Source organism: Heterocephalus glaber, unplaced genomic scaffold, assembly GCF_053883595.1.
Source record: "Heterocephalus glaber isolate CG9 unplaced genomic scaffold, H.glaber_assembly_v1.0 deba00001461, whole genome shotgun sequence".
Taxonomy (NCBI): Eukaryota; Metazoa; Chordata; class Mammalia; order Rodentia; family Bathyergidae; genus Heterocephalus; species Heterocephalus glaber.
In genome coordinates this window covers 1,970-12,889 of record NW_028258308.1, presented here as the reverse complement: position 1 = coordinate 12,889, position 10,920 = coordinate 1,970, and the positions used below count along the sequence as shown (strand labels likewise).

The window sequence follows — 10,920 nt, the reverse complement described above, 5'->3', positions numbered from 1 at the left end:
GAAGTACATAAGCTTGGATTAGTTGAGTTATGGCAGAACAGAATGTTCATTAGGCTCACATGGAGGCACATGGCTGTAGGTCCAGCTACTTGGGCAATTGAATGAGGGAAAAGGATAAGTTCAAAGGCAGCTTGGGAAAATTATTCAAATACAAATTATTCATTTAAAAAAGGGTCTGTTGATATATCAGAGGCAGAATTCCCTAGAATGCAATACCCAGTTCCCAAAAAATATTTATTTACTGTAAGAAAAATCTATTTAAATGACTATAGGGACTTTAAAGAATAATCACAGTTCTTGCAAGACAAGATAGAAGGCATTTAAAAACCCAATATTATACTAATGGAGAGCACTAAAAACCTGAAAGAGAAACCAAAGGGGTTCTTTGGCAAAACTGATAATACATAAGCTAAATGGAACTTGAAATGAGGAAATGCAGACACTCCTGAGGCCTCTCACTGTTCTGATTCTTTATTCTATGGTAGTTCTAACCCATGCAATAAATAAAAATAATTGCAACTGTTAGAAGTAAAAGTGTCATTTTTGACCAATGTGGTAATTGCGTACATATGCAATTCAGTAACTCAAAACATAGTGCTGTTTCATACACATTTACAAGCGCTTTGCATTAGTCAGCCTAGAAGTGTTCGTGTAAAGAACAATGAGAGTGTCTCCAAAGGAGAAGACCTTTCTCATCCTTTCCCTGTGTGGAGACAGGGTGATGTACAACTGTTTCTCAGGACTTCCATTTCCTGGAGCCACACTTAAGGACAGCAGTGGACATCTGGAAAAACCCCGTTCTGAAGCTGCTGGATTTCAAACCTGGAATGCTCTGCACGAACTTGCTGCTTCCCTTGCTGAAGAGGTTGTGGAGACCTGTCTGCTCTTTACACAGGTGTCTGCTGTAGCAGTGAGCTCAGGGCACCTCCATTACGTTGCTGCTCTGATGGAAGATTGGGCTCCTGTTACTCTAAATCACTTGGATTCTGGTATGGCAAAAATTGGCCCTGGAATGGCAACTGGTAATTCTCTTGGTAATACTGAGGCTGTGACAGCTGCTGCAGATGGTATCCCCAATGGTTTGGCTGCTGTCCTTGAAATACTGAATATTGATAAGGGGGCCTTGTGTTCTTCTTGCTGCTGGCCAGTACCCTGCCCAGTAAAAGCATAATGGGAAAGAAAAGGCAGAGCATGCTGGCTTTGTCCTGCCTCAGACCTGGCACTTTCAAAATATTGCATAGATGTGTTAGGATAATAATAAATGAGTATGGTGTGTAGGTGGAAGAAGGTCCACTTGCTGGGGCACCTCGATACTCCAGGGGACATCTTGGCTCCCTGTTAATGCCTGTGATCAAAGAGTCACCTGAGCCAACATGTCCACTGTGAATCATCTGTGTTTCCAGTGAAGAGTAGCCAGCTTTATGTAGTAGGGTCTCCTGGTCATACAAGGATATCTGATTCATGGAAGAGTTGTCAGATTGTACGTGGCTATTTGGGGACCTCAGAGGCTGAGACCTTTTGACACAAAACCCATTTAATTTCCAGATAGCAAAGATTCTCTTTTTCTCTCTAGGTGGTAGTCTGTATCTTCTATCTTGGAACCAATTTTGAATGACGTACAAACGGCAGTGAAGTTGCTTGGCAAATTCTTCCTTCGTTGTGAAAGTAGGGTAAGGATTCTGTTCAAATGATTGTTTCGGCATCTATATTTCATCCTTTGTAAATTTGTGTCGAGGTCTTGATTTTAGTTTTCCACATTTACTTTCTTGTGCTTCATTATAATCATCTTTTTACCTGAAGATCCTTTGGAAGCTATGTCAAATATCCAGTGCACCTCCTCCAAGTAAAACTGCTCTCCAAGGTTACTCTGAGAACTGCTGTCCCAGGTGAGGTGAGTGTGGAAGTACAAACTGTGTGTTTTCTACCACTCTTTCTATTCATGTCCTACACTCCCTAAGCTTTGCTTCTACTAACTTGCCACACATGTTGAAGACCTCTCTCTGCCAGGCTCTATGCTTTTGGGGATGCTGCTCTCAGGAGCACAGGCCATGGACCTGCCATTTCCTCTGGTTATCTCCTCTTCCATCTCCAAGGTTCACTGGCCCTCTTCCTTCTTCTCCTCATAAGATACTTGTGAGTGTAGCTATCATGATATCTGTAATGTTACATGTCATAGTAAAATAACAGAAAGAGTATGATTGCAAAATTTTTAAATAATAAAAAAGTATAAAGAAAGTTTCTTCCTTACTCTCCCTAGCTCCATTCCTTCTCTAAAGGTAACCACTCTTAAAGTATAGTTTCTAGACTTTTTTTTGCCTACATTTACAAATATACAAATAAATAATGGGATCTATCTAACAATACAGTATGGCAGCTTTTCCTATTTCCTATCTCACAGACATCTGTGCATAACAGGGGTTAAAAATCTACCAGATTCTTTTTAGAAGTTGGCTTTTCTTTAAGGAGAGATCAAGGAAAGAGGCTGACTTTCATGTCTCCCGGATTCTTCAAAAATAAATTGGAGACTCTTCGTTTAATGCAGCAACTTAATTTTATGTCCTTAAATATAATATCTACAATGATTTTCTGAAAAACTTTAGTAACTTGGCATTTTTATATTATCTTTGTATTCATTTATTTATGTTAACACACATCTCATTTTAATTCATGATTTTGGTTAATTGAGACCATTCACATTGATGGTTATAACTGGTATGTGCTGACTTATCCTTGTCATATTATTTTACTATTGTTGGTTCCTTTTCTTTCCCTTCTGTTTAATTGCTTGCCTTTCCTGGTGGATTTATTCTGTTCAGTTGCTTGGGGTTGTTGCCTTCATTATCTTTTTCTAGAATATCCTTCAGAAATTTTTGGAGTGCTGGTTTGATAGACATGAATTTCTTCAGGTGTGTGTTCTTTATCATGTAAGTATTGTATTTCTCCATCAATTTTGAAAGTAATTTTTTAGGGTATGTCTGTCTGAGTTGGAGGTTGTTTTCTTTTAGGGCTTGAAATACTTCACTTCATGCTCTCTTTGATTTAAGGGTTTGTGTTGAGAAGTCTGCTGTGATTCTGGTGGATTTTCCATTATAGGTGATTTATTTCTTTTCTTTAACAGCTTTTAATATTCTGTTCTTGTGTTGAATTTCTGGAATATTGACTATTATATGCCTTGGTGTAGTATTTTGCAATCATGACTATTTGGAGTTCTATATGCCTCAGTTATCTGTATTTCAAGTTTCTTTTTCATGCTGGGAAAGTTTTCTGCTATTATTTCTGTGAACAGGGATTTTGTGCCCTTCGTACTATCTTGGATTCTTCTTTAATTTCAATTAATCTCATATTAGTCTTCTTCGCATCATCTAACAGCTTCTGGATTGATTTTGTGTGGTCCTTTGCTATTTTTAAGAGATCTTTCATTTGATGATTGCCAACCACAACTCTGTCTTCTAGATTTGATATTTTATCTTCACACTGGTTGGCTCTGCAGCGTATACTTGTAGTAGAACTTTTTTTTTTTTTTTTTGGTACCAGGGATAGAACTTGGGACCTTGGGCTTATGAGGCAGGCACAGGAACCACTGAGCTAAATCCCCAGCCCTGCAGTAGAACTTTTAATCTCTTAGATTTCTGTTTGAGTCTGTTTTATGGAATCCAGTTCTCCGGGAATTCATGGTTTCCATGTCTTTCCTAAGCTCCTCTATTTTAAAAAATTTGTATCTGTTCTAGATTTACTAATTATTTCTTTCATTATGATTGTCATTTCTTTAATTATCTCTGTCCTGTTTTTGTCAAGAGACTTATTGATCTGTTTTGTTATTTCCACTGCCACCATTGCATAAAATTCAGATGGGAGAGTTTTGATTTCTTCCATCTCAGTGCCCCCTTGATTTGCCTTGGGTGAGTTGGGGATTATGGGTTGTGTCTTGCTTCTGTGTTTTCTCATTTTCTATTTTTTTATTTTGTTAATTTGTTTTCTGCATTCAAGCTTGTAAATTGCTTATTGTAGGTAGCTTTATTACTAGTATTGAGACTTCTTTAGGAAATGACTACTTTTCAGATATGTCTTCTAGGCATAGCTGGCTTTTGGCTTTTGAGTCTGTCCCAAGATCTTGCCTCTTCAATTTATTAGGGATGAGAGTTTGCTCCCTATTTAGCCTCACACCCAGTTCTTTGGTACTGGACTATAGAACTGTTTATGACCTTCAGACAATCTAGGTATTGGCATACAAGGAAGATCAATTGATCACAACAACTATTTCACTTTGGCTTAAGTAATACCGTCAGTAATAACAATAGCATCAAGCGCAGTCTAGAAAACAACAAGCTGTGATAAATAATAAGTGGCCACCTTTAACCATAGATACAAGTTTTATTGTTATATAACAAAACCTAAGACAAATTAGAAAATTATACATAGTAAATATTCACTTAATAAAATGATTTTATCCTAAGGGGAGAAAATTTAAAAAAGATAAGAGGAAAAAAAAATCCAGAAATAAAAGAAGAGAAAGAGATAAGAAGCAAGGCTGAAGAACAAAGGAAGATTACCTAAGCCTTGGGAAACTGGTGAAGAAGACAAGAGGGAAAGAAAGAAGGAAAAAACAAAAAACAAGAACTAAACAAAACAAAATGAAAAAGCTAAAAATAATGTTCACACTTACGACAAAACACAAAACAAATGAAAAAACCCTCCAAGAACAAAGGAAAAAAATAAAAAGAAATTTCTCTGTGATTTCAAGCCTCTCGTTATCTTCTGAGGTCTACACTTTTGTGGTAGTATCTAATTCAGGGCATGACTCTGCTATTGCTGGGAGACAAAGGGAGCAGTTAGAGTCTAGATCCATGCTGGATGATCCCTGCAGTAGGATTAGGACAGGGTGCCAATTCTGGTACTTTCAGATCCACAGTTCAGGCTGATCTTTGCCTCTAGTTCTGGGGTTTGGGCCTGAGTTGTTCAGTCTACAGCACTCAGGGTGTCTCTTGTCAGCCCGATCATAGATCCCCGACCCTGGATCTCTCATGCAGTTGTCCCTTGCCCAGACTCTGTGGGATTTGAACACTGGGAGTTCTGAGATGAAGCCAACCCACTGCTGGTCTGAGTCCTGGGTTCAGTGGACCCCTCCCTAAAATGGCATCTGACCAAGCACCTTCTCCAAAGCACACAGCAGTTGCTTGGACTGGAGTCACTCAGCAGCTATTGTAGTGCACAGCATCCACTGCTCTGCTCCACTGGCATGTTTCTCCCTTGAGGCCTCTGGAGTCACCAGCCCTCAGTGTGTCTCTAGATTTGAGCCTCCTCTCTTAAGCTATGAGCCAGGAGCCCGGGAGAAAGTGCAGATTGTCCCCTTCTTTTTCTGCATTGAGGTCTGTCTCTTCACTTACTCTGTGGCTTCCAATTTATCCTTCAGATCCTTCCTGGGTCCCAGGGATCCATCTCCCTCCTTCTTTTCCTCCCTCAGTTGTTGTTTTCCAAGTATGGATTTTGAATCATGGAGAGGTTAATTTGTTGCTGTTTACTGCTCTGCCCTCTTCGCGGGGAAGTCCTTAATGCATGATTTTTGTCCTTAGCCCCTGGGCTACCACCTTTAGGATCTGTTCCTTAATTTGTTACATCTGAATGAAACATTAGCATTGTTCAACAATGTCAGTACATTTAATTATCAGAGTGACTCTGGGAGATAAGCAGAAAATCATCTCTATTCTACAAAAGTATAGAAAGTTGCCTAATGACAACTGAGTATTCTTTCACACAATGCAGACGGTGCCTGTGCCCTTTACTGTCTATTGCTTGTTTGGCACTCATTGTCATGATGTCTTCTGAATCCCTGTATCTTCATACTTTGACATTAACAAATCCTATTCCATTTAGTTTTCTTTGGATAATTTAATTCATACCAATATGTTCACATGAATTGTGACTTATTATCTATGCCCCTCACAGCATTGTTGTTGTGGGAATTGGTGAATTATCCTAAATAAATGAGAGCCATGGTAAGACTTGTTGGGGAAGATAATTTTAATTGTAATTGGAATAGAATTTGGTGTATTCTAAACAATTTGGTATAGAAGATCCTTTTTTTTGGTACCAGGGATCGAACTTGGGACCTTGCACCTGTGAGGCCAGTGGCAGAACTAATGAGCTAAATCTCCAGCCCTAGAAGGTCCTTGTAACCTACATCTTTGAATAGTGTTACACATTGTGTATGTTAGGACACAATTAGCTCTACCTTATATATTTTTCTTTCTTTTAAAAAATGCTTTATGCTTTAAATTTTCATACTTTTTTTCTGATCCATTCCAGTCAATTTTTCAAATAACCCTGAAAAGAAATTCAGACTTGCTTAGGTTCTTTGAAAGATTTTTTTTCAGAGTAGCTTGGAAAGTTTTTTTAGCTGTGGCATTTATCTTTCAAAATAACCCTTCAGGAAAATGACCAAGATATTTTTAGAATGTAGACCCTGGAGACTTTTGACTATGCATCTGCCACCTCACTCTAGAGATCACATTTTAATTCAGTGAGTCCGAGACTTTTATTGCTAAAATGGTGATTGAAAAAATTAATAGCTATTTCCTTAGGGGTCTTTTAGTTCTTTAGGGGCCATTTATTGTTTCAATGAGAAATTCTCCTTCTAGTACACACTATTACTTAAGAACAATGGGGACCCAAAGAGGAATAAAACTTGCTCCTTGCAAAGGGTTTTGCTTCCTTACATCTGTAAGAAAATATGATTTTTTTCCTACAAGGATATTAGCACTGAAATCTCTAATGTTTATTCAGAGATACGACTATTTTTGAACAAAGTACCACATCGCATTTTTATCAGCCTGTTTTTTCATCCCTGTGTTGTTTTTAAATATGTGCAGAAAGGTGGCTGGTGACTCTGCAAGAAGCTGTGCAGCGCCCCCGTGGGTGTGAAGGAAGGGCAATAATGTCTGTCCTGTGAGCAAGGGGAGGACTATGGGTGACAGAGAGGCCTCAGCAGCTAATTAATGCATCACAGGAAACCAGAAAACAGCTCCTCTGGCTTTCTGTAAATGAGATTTAATGAACTTTAGAAAACAAACAAAAAAGAGAATCTTAGAATTCGTTAGAGATAGATCTTCTAGTTTCGCCTGGAATCTGAGTGTGTGAACAAAACCCTCCTTAATTTGGCTTATAATGATAACATTATTAACAATAGCAGGGACGATCATTTAAAGAATATCTAGACTCTGTGCTCCATGCTGCATACTGATCTTATTCAGGCCTTCACAGAACTTTTTTTGTTTTTGGTACTGGGGATTGAACCCAGGGCTGTTGTACTGAGATATATCTCTAGCCTCCTTTTTAAATTTTGTTTTTGAGCTGGGTATGGTGGTGTACATTTGTAATTTCAGCACCAAGGAGGCTGGGGCAGGAGGAGGATTGTTGTAAGTTCAAGGGCAGCCTGAGCTACATAGTGAGTTCAAGGCCAGCCTGAACTACATAGTGAGACCCTGTCTCAAAACAAAACAAAAAATGTGTCTTTTGAGACAGGGTCTGGCTAAGTTACTCAGGCTGGGCTGGAACTTGCAACCTTCTTGCCTCAGCCTCCCAGAGCACTGGGATTACAGGTGTGTGCCACCATTCCCAGCTTTCATGTGGTGTTTGGGGCAGGCACTACAGCTCCCACTTCACAGATGTGGACATTCAGTCTCAAAGTATTAACCTCCTTCTCAAGGATGAGAGCTGGGAAGTTCAAGAATGGGAGCCACACCAGCTAGGCTCTGCGCCCTACAAACTACAAAACTCTTTGGCTTTGACAAACCCATGGGAAGAGTTACAATGCTGTGAATGTGAGTGAGAGTAATGGAAAACTGGAGAAGCAGGGGCAGGGTCCTGCCTGGCCTACTGGTAGCATCAGTGTCTGATCATAAAATACAAAATCTTTGCTATTTAATTTGGTTTTATTTGTGTAATGATCATTTAGTCAAGCAAATTCAATGGCCACCACTGTGTGAGCCCCAACTGAATATTACGTGCCCTTGCAATGGAAATAAAGGATTCTTGTTTGACCTTTGGAAAAATTGTATTGAGACAGTGACCTTGGGGAGACTGAAGAGGATAAACAGATGTAGGCAGATGAGTTTTTCTTCACATTTATGTTGTTGATGATTTGAGTGTTCTAAAATTGATTAGCATTGTATAAAACAAAACAAACATGTGGCAGTTTTTCAGTTAATTTCACCACCACAAGCACATTCACTGAAAAATATAGATCACAAAGGTTATTTTTTGATCTGATTTATTCCACGTGACTGAATCATCTTCTCTTGCGCACTCTCCCGGCTTCCAGCCCATCATTTTCACCATGTTTATTTGACATGATGGAAAGGAGACTAACTGACAGTGGGAGCCATGAGCTGTGGTCTCAGCGCTGCACACTAGCTGTGCCACCTTAAGGAAGGATGCAAAGTTGGCTGCAGAGTCATCATCCTCTGCATTCACAACCTTTGGTGACGCTGGACTGGACCACATGATTCGTGTTGACCAATGTGCTATAGCAAATGTGACACAAACTGAGACCTGAAAACAGCTTCTCCTTTGGTTTGTTCCCTGGCTGCTCTTAGAACTTGGGACCACATGAAGAAGTCTCGCTGACTGGCAGGATGATGAGATACATGTGGGCCAGTTGCCTGTCACCTTGACCAGGAATTTGAGTGAGGCCATGCTAGATCAGCCAGCTTCTAGCTGCTTCCCAGCCAATCCGGGCAGAATTCAATGAGGCCAGACCAAAGGAAATCACCTACCTCATTCACAGCATCACAACAAGATAAATAGTTGCTTCCTTAAGCCACTGAGGTTTGAGGTGGGCTGTTTCATGCAGAAGATAATTGGCACAGAGCCTAATATTTTCCTCTGGTACTGGGGATTGAATCCAAGGCTTTCACATTGAGCTATAGTCCAGCCTTTAAAAAATTTTAAATTTTGAGATGTAGTCTCATTAAGTTGCCCAGGCTGGGCTTGAATTTGTAATCCTCGTGCCTTAGCCTCCCACAGTGCTGGGATTACAGGAGTGTGCTATTTATGCCTGGCTCAGAGTCTAATTATTAAAATAGTAAGCAACTTATCCACTCCCTCCTTTATGGCACTGTGGACAAAGGTCCACGAAAGAAGGAAGCCACTGTGTGGCTGGCAGGATCCCTAAAGAAATGTGCCCAGCACATACTCCTGTCACTGTGTTGGGCACTGAGGAAGTGAGTGGACAGTAAACTATACACTTGTAAGGTAGCAGGAGATGCGTGTAAAACAGCCAAATAGTCAAACACCTCTCAAGTATGGTGTTTCATTTTTTCTTTAATTAAAAATTTTAATCTATCAGGGGTGTCAGAGAGAAGTGGAAAGAACAAGATGAAGCAGGTATGGCAGTCAGAATCCCCTGGGCCAATGACAACTGGGAGACAAGACCAGGTTTCCGAGATGGGCTTGTCCCAGCCTGGGCTGCAACCAGTGTTGTCTGGATTCCCTCACTGTAATCAGAAAGATATTGCCGGTTGCCTTCTTTTCTTTAACATTAAACATTGCTCAGTTATTTGATTTTCATATTTTTATTTTAATATGCAGTGTATCTGGATTCTACCTGAATATCATTTCCTGTAGAAATGATCAGAGTCCATAATGAAAACTATTTCAGAGTCAACTTTGGAACTATGGGAAAAGACCTTGAGTCTGTGGCAATACAGGAACTGCAAGGTCATTAAGTGAGAGAAATATTCAAAATGGGGCAGTTATTTCTTCAGCTGGAAACACATCTGATCCAATTAGTTCTATTAAAAACAAGGTTATATATTTGGAGTCACATTTGTCTTGTAAATATTTTTTTCTGGCTGTACTGTGGGGTATAGCATGTATAGACCCAAGAGCACAAGACAAAGGTTTATGCTTGTTTATTTATTTATACTGGGGATTTAAACCCGGGCCTTCTTACTGAGCTACATCCCCATTCCTTATTTTTTCTTATTTTAAAATTTTGAGCCAGGGTCCCCCTAAGTCAGTAAGTTGTGTAGGCTGGGCTTCAACTTATGATTCTCTTGCCTCAGCCTCCCAGAGTCATGGATTACAGGTGTACCACACGCCTGGCTTAAAGATACTGTTTATTGAGAAATTATAAAGCAGAGACACCTTGTAATCCCTGCCCTGATCACAGTTAGAAGGTAGCCTGTGTAGCTGAAGTTCCTTCCTATTTATGCTTTCCTCTTGCACACTGAGGGTTAAATGTACAGTTCACAATCTTGAACTTTATGATGTTCAAGTCCTTGTTTAACTTTATAGTTTTATTACCTCTATAGAGTTTAATTAGTGGTGTGTGTATCTTTCAGCATGACAGTTTAATTTTATCTGTTTTTGAATGTTATAAAAATGAGGTCATTATGTATATATATTCTTTTTATTTATGTTTTGACTTGCTTCTTTGGCTTAGTTCTATGATTTGCTTTGTGTAGCTGTAGTTGACTCCTTTATTATTTTTAAATTTTGAGCCAGGGTCCCCCTAAATCAGTAAATTGCTCAGACTGGGCTGCAACTTACAGTCCTCCTGCCTCAGCTTCCTAGAGTACTCGGGTTACAGGTGCACCACCATGAATGATAGGTAGTTTTTCATTTAACAGTATTTATACAATTTACTGTTTGATGGACCTATCATGAGAAACACAAGTTTCTTTATGGAGCAGCCTTTCTGAATCATAATGTAAGTGCATCTTCAGATTAAATAGAAATGGCCAAACTATTTTTCCCAAGTTCCAGGACCCCTTTAGCTGGTCACAGGCAGTGTTTGGATGACGCCAACGTATGTCCTTGCTACCAGTAGTTATTGCCAGACTTTTAAATCTAGGTACATGTTAGAATCTCCTCATGATTTTAATCTGGATTTATTTTAGTATTAATGAAGTTGAATAGCTT

The 10,920-nt window shown here is 39.4% G+C and overlaps 1 pseudogene; it reads right to left on the bottom strand.

Moving 5' to 3' along the window:
- Positions 1-764: 764 nt before the first annotated feature.
- Positions 765-8,499, bottom strand: LOC147826702 (cytoplasmic polyadenylated homeobox-like protein 2; annotated as a pseudogene).
- Between the last annotated feature and the right edge of the window lie 2,421 nt (positions 8,500-10,920).